The 6,439-nt window shown below is 39.4% G+C and overlaps 1 long non-coding RNA gene across 1 annotated transcript; it reads right to left on the reverse strand.

Annotated features, from left to right (window-relative positions):
- Positions 1-4,038: 4,038 nt before the first annotated feature.
- Positions 4,039-6,040, reverse strand: LOC131313029 (uncharacterized). The gene is made up of 3 exons (XR_009196055.1): positions 5,925-6,040; positions 5,627-5,808; positions 4,039-4,161 (listed from the first exon to the last, which is right to left on the reverse strand). It is a non-coding gene; the product is annotated as an uncharacterized LOC131313029 (long non-coding RNA).
- Positions 6,041-6,439: the final 399 nt, after the last annotated feature.

Raw genomic sequence — 6,439 nt, forward strand, 5'->3', positions numbered from 1 at the left:
AAATATGGCACGGCATTTTAAATTACTGTAACAACTTTCTGATGTGTACTGTTGCATTTATCCTGGCATGCATATTCATTTGTTCTATATTGTTCACCTCACACTCACATCACAGTAGCATTTTAAATTAAAATCGTGTTCATTATTTGTTTCCATTCCCGTACTTGTTTAAAGTTAAAGTTTTTTTCAAATGATATTAAATCCCTCATTTAAAATGCTTAGTAGAGATCGGTTTTTTTAGGAAGAGTTAAGGACCCGATAACAACTCCATCACCATAAGTGTAGGCAAATGAAGGGCATGGCCTAGTACATGTGCCCTTTATAAAGGTAGGTAATGAGCAACCGGAAACGGTGCAAGGATCGAAAGAGTTATCGGAGCTATGGATGTCGATACAAAAGGAAGTCGAACAAGAGTCTCTAAAGGAAGAAGAGGAATATAAAGGGCAGAAAGTGGACATTACCTTGTTGTTTCTATAATCATCACAATCCATACAATCGAAAGATAGGTTTCTACAAGGAACCCAAGTGAGGTCACTCCCAGTGTCCATAAAAACTGGGATGAGTTTTGGGGGTGTGCCTAAGGTGAGAGAGATTAGATACCCATCTCTCACTTCTTTTAGTGGCTCCACCATGTCTAGTAATTCTGTTGGTTTTATATTTTTCGAATTGAAAGCAGGTTTTGGAGTTGGAAGGATGGATCTGGAATGTGTTAAACCAAGTATTAGTGAGTGAGATTGGCTTTGGTTTGCATTGGATTGATAGAAACTGAAGAGGGAATGGAAAAGGAGGGGGAAGAAGAAAAGAGTGGGGAATGAAGAGTGATTGCATTGTGGTTTTTTTTTATTGATGCTTTGATGTCTTTTTTCCCGTTTGTTTATGTAATGAGATGAGGAACTCCAACTTAAGGCCAGTATTTATAAGAGTTGGTTTGAGTATTTCAATGATTGATTCTTGACAAGGGCTTGCAAGTGGAGAATTAGGGTTTGTGAGGGCTAAGTAGAAACCATGTCAGGTGTTGAATGAATGATTACTGACCAAAAAAGAAGAAGAAAGTTTTATAGGTTTAACCCTTTGTTTGGTTGTAGACTTAGGGGCTGTTTGATAAAATTGAAAACTGAAACTGAAAGCTGAAAAGTTAAATACTGAAAGCTAAATGCTCAATTTTTTAAGCTGAAGAGTTGTTTGATAAACATATTAAGCACTAAATTAAAATTAATGAATTAATTCTAATTCTCTTTAATTTTGGTGATTGTGGTGGTGGTGGTGATGGAATGGTAGTGGTGGGATGGTGGCGGTGGAGAGATGGTGGTGTGATAGTGACGGTGGAATGATGGTGGTGCAGTGGTGGCGATGGCGTGGTAGGGTTGGTGTTGTAGTAGTGGTGGCGGCGGAATGATGGTGGTGGCGGTGGTGGTGTGGACTAGTGGTGGGTGGTAATGGTTGTGGTGGTGGTAGCGTGGTGGTGACGGTGGTGGGGGTGGAGTGGAGTGGAGTAGTGGTGGTGGTAATGGTTGTGGTATTGTTAGCGTTGTGGTGGTGGTGGTGGTGGAGTAGTGGTGGTGGTGGTGGTTGAGTGATGGTGGTGGAACGGTGGTGTTGGTGGAGTGATGGTGGTTATGGTTGTGGTGGTGGTTGCGTGGTAGTGGTGGTAGTAGAATAGTGATGGTTGTGGTGGTGGTAGCATGGTAGTGTAGTGATGGTGGTGGTGGTGGGAGTGGTGGCGGTTGTGGTGGTCGTGGTGGTGCAATGGTGGTGATGGCAATGTGGTAGTAGTGGTAGGGGTGGTGTGGTAGTGGTGGTGGTGATGGAGTGGACTAGTGGTGGGTGGTAATGGTTGTGGTGGTGGTGGTGAAGTGATGGAGGTGGAAGTGGAATGGAATGGACTAGTGGTGGTGGTAATGGTTGTGGTAATGGTAGTGGTAGCGTCGTGGTGGTGGTAGTGGAGTAGCGGTGGTGGAGTGTTGGCGGCGGCGGCGGCGGCCGTAGTGTGGTAGTGAAATAGTGATAGTTGTGGTGGTGGTAGTGTGGTAGTGGAGTAATGATGGTGGTGGTGGTGGGAGTGGCGGCGGCGGCGGTGGTGTAGTGGTGGTTGAGTACGGTGGTGGCGATGGTGGTTAAATGCAAACATATAAGAATTCAGCCAGAATTAAGTAGCTTAAAGCTACTTAATTTTTATCAACTTTTTACACTATATTTTAAGTGGCATTTAATCTGTTAAGAAATGTAAAATGTGGTTATCAAATTTACTTAATCACTTATTACTTAATTATTTCAGTTTTAAGTGCTGAATATGGGATATCAAACAACCCCTTATAGTGAGTTCTCGTTTGGAGTACTTTGAATGTGTGTGTGAGAGAGTTCACTCTCCAAAGAAACCACTCACCTCATGCCACCTGGCCCTTTTGATGAACTAGAGATGGAAGACGAACCCACTTGATGAAAAATGCTAAAGAGACTTATGGTGGTATACAAGAGAATATGCTTTTTGCATCGCCCTATTTGCGTCGATAGGGGCACCATTTGCGACGGGAATAGCTTTTGCATCGGCAATGCAACGACAAATGGGGGGTCACTTTTGGTGGGTTCTCAAAAAGATTTTTTTGCATCGGCAAGCACCAGTCGCTAACTATTTGTAACGGCAAAAATCCCTTTCTGCGTCGGCCTTTTCCCAACTCAAAAGTAAAAAAAAAAAACATGAAAACATAAGTGTCCGACACAATTGCCGTCGCAAATATTACTTTTGCGTCGGGGAATAGCCGTCACAAATACTATCTTTTTGAGCTGGGGAACATACCGTTGCAAAAAACAAAAGCTGAAAAAAAAAAAAAATTCCCCTCTTTGCCTTGTAAAATCTAATGCTATTTACCTTCAATACTATGAAAATCAATTTTCATTCAACCTCTTATAATCTCCTTAGAACATATTTAACTAACAAATCCAAAGTATAATACAGCCAACCATTCTCATTCATTCAAACCCCCAAAAATTCACACACACACACACACACACACACACACACACACATATATATATTAGGAAAAAAATGTCTCGTACTAAAATTACAACCCAAAGTTTCCTTAGTTAAACATCCACACATAACAAATTCCGCCAGATAAGAACCACCACAGAAACACTTTTCACAAGTACAAGATTTTAATAATCTCTATAGCCAATATAACATACAAGACGCATTTAAGACAATAAATGAAGAGCGAAGAAAAAAGGAACAATTTTCAGTGCCTTTTCATATAGGTATTTGGTCCATATATAGCTCATGCTCTAATATCTGTAACAGAAACAAATAGATTGAAAACAAGAACCTTAAATTGAAAGTCATTGCATGGCTTATCAGTAATTACAAAGTGCATAAGATCAGATACAATAGATCAAAACATGAGTTAGCAATGTGAAACACTAACATGGACTACTCTAATTAGAACAAGGTATGCCAATACCAAGACAAGTCCTTTAACTTCATTGTACAGCTATACAATGTACCTTTCGAATCTTTCACCTCATTGTACAATTTCTTATTTTCAGCCAGGACATTATGGTAATTCTTAGCAGCATCAATTAGTCCATTAACCTTCACTCCTATCCATGTTAGAGGCTTAAAACATGAGGAATGTCATGCCCATAACATATGCACAAGCTTAAGTTGTAGTGAAATCCAATTTTAAACTCAGTTAAGCACTCCTACCTAAAAGTGATTAAATTCTTTTGATTAGACCTTTTGTGTCTTCAAAACTTTTCGCTTTATGATTCAAGAGGCCACCCTTAGATCCTAAGCAGTTCAATGGAATGACTTCTAGTCAAAAACTAAGCAAAAAGGCAGTACTAAATAACAAAAGTGACAACCGATGCAAACCTGAAGAACTCCAAACTAAGAATCTAAAAAGTTATTGTAGCTGATTTCTTTCTTTCTTCCATCTTTGTGTCGTAGATTTTAAAAACACCTCAAGTTCTTTAACTTTATTCCTTGAATTGATGTTCACTGTATTCATGGATAATCGGCCTGTGGCTGGCTGGCTGCATCAGGAGTTGATGCTTCTTGTAGGTCTATACATGGCTAAAGGAAGATGTGTGGCTGCATCAGAACTGTTGTCCGGGGCATCAGAAAAGCCATGATGTACCAGTGCTTTAAGCCTTAAGGTGTCATGTCTAAAAGAGTTTGTGGTCATAGGGTCAGACAGTCGTAATGAGTTTGTGGTAATCTGGTTGTGTGCTGTCAAAGTTATTTAGCTTCATCCCCCTATATATTCATATAAAGAATTCTCCCTATCCATATACATAAGATTTGGCAAATAATTAAGCCATATGCAGCTGATAAATGCAAAACATGTAATCTCAGTAAGTCCCAACCAGGGTTCAAGATCAATAGATCATCCAAAGCAGACATATTTGGCCACAGCAATCATTTAATTCTATGAACTAAATAGGAATAAAAAGTTCAGCTATTTATAGGGCATCATAACCACATGCTTTCTAATGTGGCCAATAGATCGATGACCATTCCATTCTTTTTCTAAATTATTTAATCGAACCAAACACTCTTCCAAGTATTGGTGGTCATCTGTGCATGTCTTGATCAGTTAACAGACTTTAATCCCTCTCTAAAACAATGTTGTGCAATAATTTTCAAGAGTAAATAACTTGACCCCTTCTAATTTGGGTGTTCTGGTGTTTAGGAAACAAACTTGCATACATGCATATTGTCAACCTAGTTGCTGTAATGGTCATTCTTAGTTTGGTCTCTCAACGGAGTGGCCATTTACTTAAAGTGGTGAATAATTATTGAATGGCCTCCAAACCAACTCAAATAGAGGAAACCAAATTACGAGTAATAAATGGAGTCATTAACCTTTAGTGACATCTGCACAAGAATCAAAAGCAATCCTTCAATCTCTTCTTGTCCATCGACCATGACAAACCTTCAATGCCAAAAGAAACAATCAATACACATGCTAACAAACAAACAAACTATGTACTTGTTTCAGAAAGAGAGGGAGGAACCTGAAGAGTTCATACAAGCATATTATATGAACTTCTGGCAAGTAAAGGGTGTGAGCAGTAGAAATGATGGTTTGAAGTCGGGGAGTGTGGATGAGATGTGAGTACTCTTCTCACACACATGGATTGTCAAACATTGGATGGTCAAAAAACAAAATACAAGAAAACCAAAAAAAAAAAAACACAAAGAAAACATTAGAAACTTTTGATTCTCCCAAGTAAGAAGAAATGCCTACATATTCCTAGTATACAACACTAGTATAAACACCAAAGCATTGTCTATATCTGAATCAAAGTCAATCGACTCTGTTCCCCTCTTGTTTGAGAGTTGAGACTAAAGGCTTCACCTAAGGTTTTATCTCCTTGTAGCAGAAACTTTAAACCTAGATCTAAGTTATGTTTCTTTTGATCAAGTAATGTTTTTCTTCTTTTGATAAAAATTGAAAACAACTCTACCAAACCAAGTAGAGTTCCAACCTCCTTTACCAATTTCAACCCTAACAGAACAGATAAACCTTCACAACCCACAGGTAGAAACAACAGATAAAAACGGTCCCAGTCGCCTAAGCAAATACGGAGCTGCAAAAAAGTGCCAAACAAAGATTCGGGCAGATACTTGAATGGGAAGCGGATCTGAAGAGCAAATCGCAAAGTCGAGGCAACAGACTACCGGCAATAAATAGAGTCTGACGAGAGGCCAAGCAACTGATCGACGGTGATGGAGGTCCACGATCTGGGGCAGTTATAACGGAGAGACAAATCATGATTTGGGTTACCCACCGCTTTGATCAAGCGCCCCTTGAGGATCAACTCACGAGACCCAAATGTAAGAGAGAGAAATAGACGACGATGGATAGAAATAGGAGAGAGAGAGAGAGAGAGAGAGAGAGAGAGAGAGAGAGAGAGAGAGGTACTTGCATGTTATCATTGTTGCCAAACTGGAGGATCATTGTCGCCAAAGGAACTAATCCGTGTTTGATTTTGGAACAAGATTTGGGCGTAGTTGATGATTTGGGATTTTGGGAAAGGCGTGTCACAGTGTCTGATGAAGTACTCATGATGATGCTGATCAAAAAAAAAAGAGAAAGTACTCATAATGATGATGATTTGAGATCATTTCGTTCCCCGCCCAATGTTTTTAGCGGTAAAATGAATTTATTTACATCGGGAATTATTTTGACGTCGCAAATATAGTATATTTGCCACCACTTTTTGCGTCGAGTGATCAAGGACGAAAATTGATATTTTTAAAGATGGGATTGGTTGCCGACGCAATAAACTAGCTTTTTGCGACGGCATTCCACGTCGACACAAATAGGGTGATGCAAAAAACATATTCTCTTGCTTTTATATGTGGCACTGGAAAAGTGCTATAAAAAATATAAAAAATCATTACACGTGTATGTTAATTATCAGCTTTCGTCTTAAA

Source organism: Rhododendron vialii, chromosome 13a (assembly GCF_030253575.1).
Source record: "Rhododendron vialii isolate Sample 1 chromosome 13a, ASM3025357v1".
Taxonomy (NCBI): domain Eukaryota; kingdom Viridiplantae; phylum Streptophyta; class Magnoliopsida; order Ericales; family Ericaceae; genus Rhododendron; species Rhododendron vialii.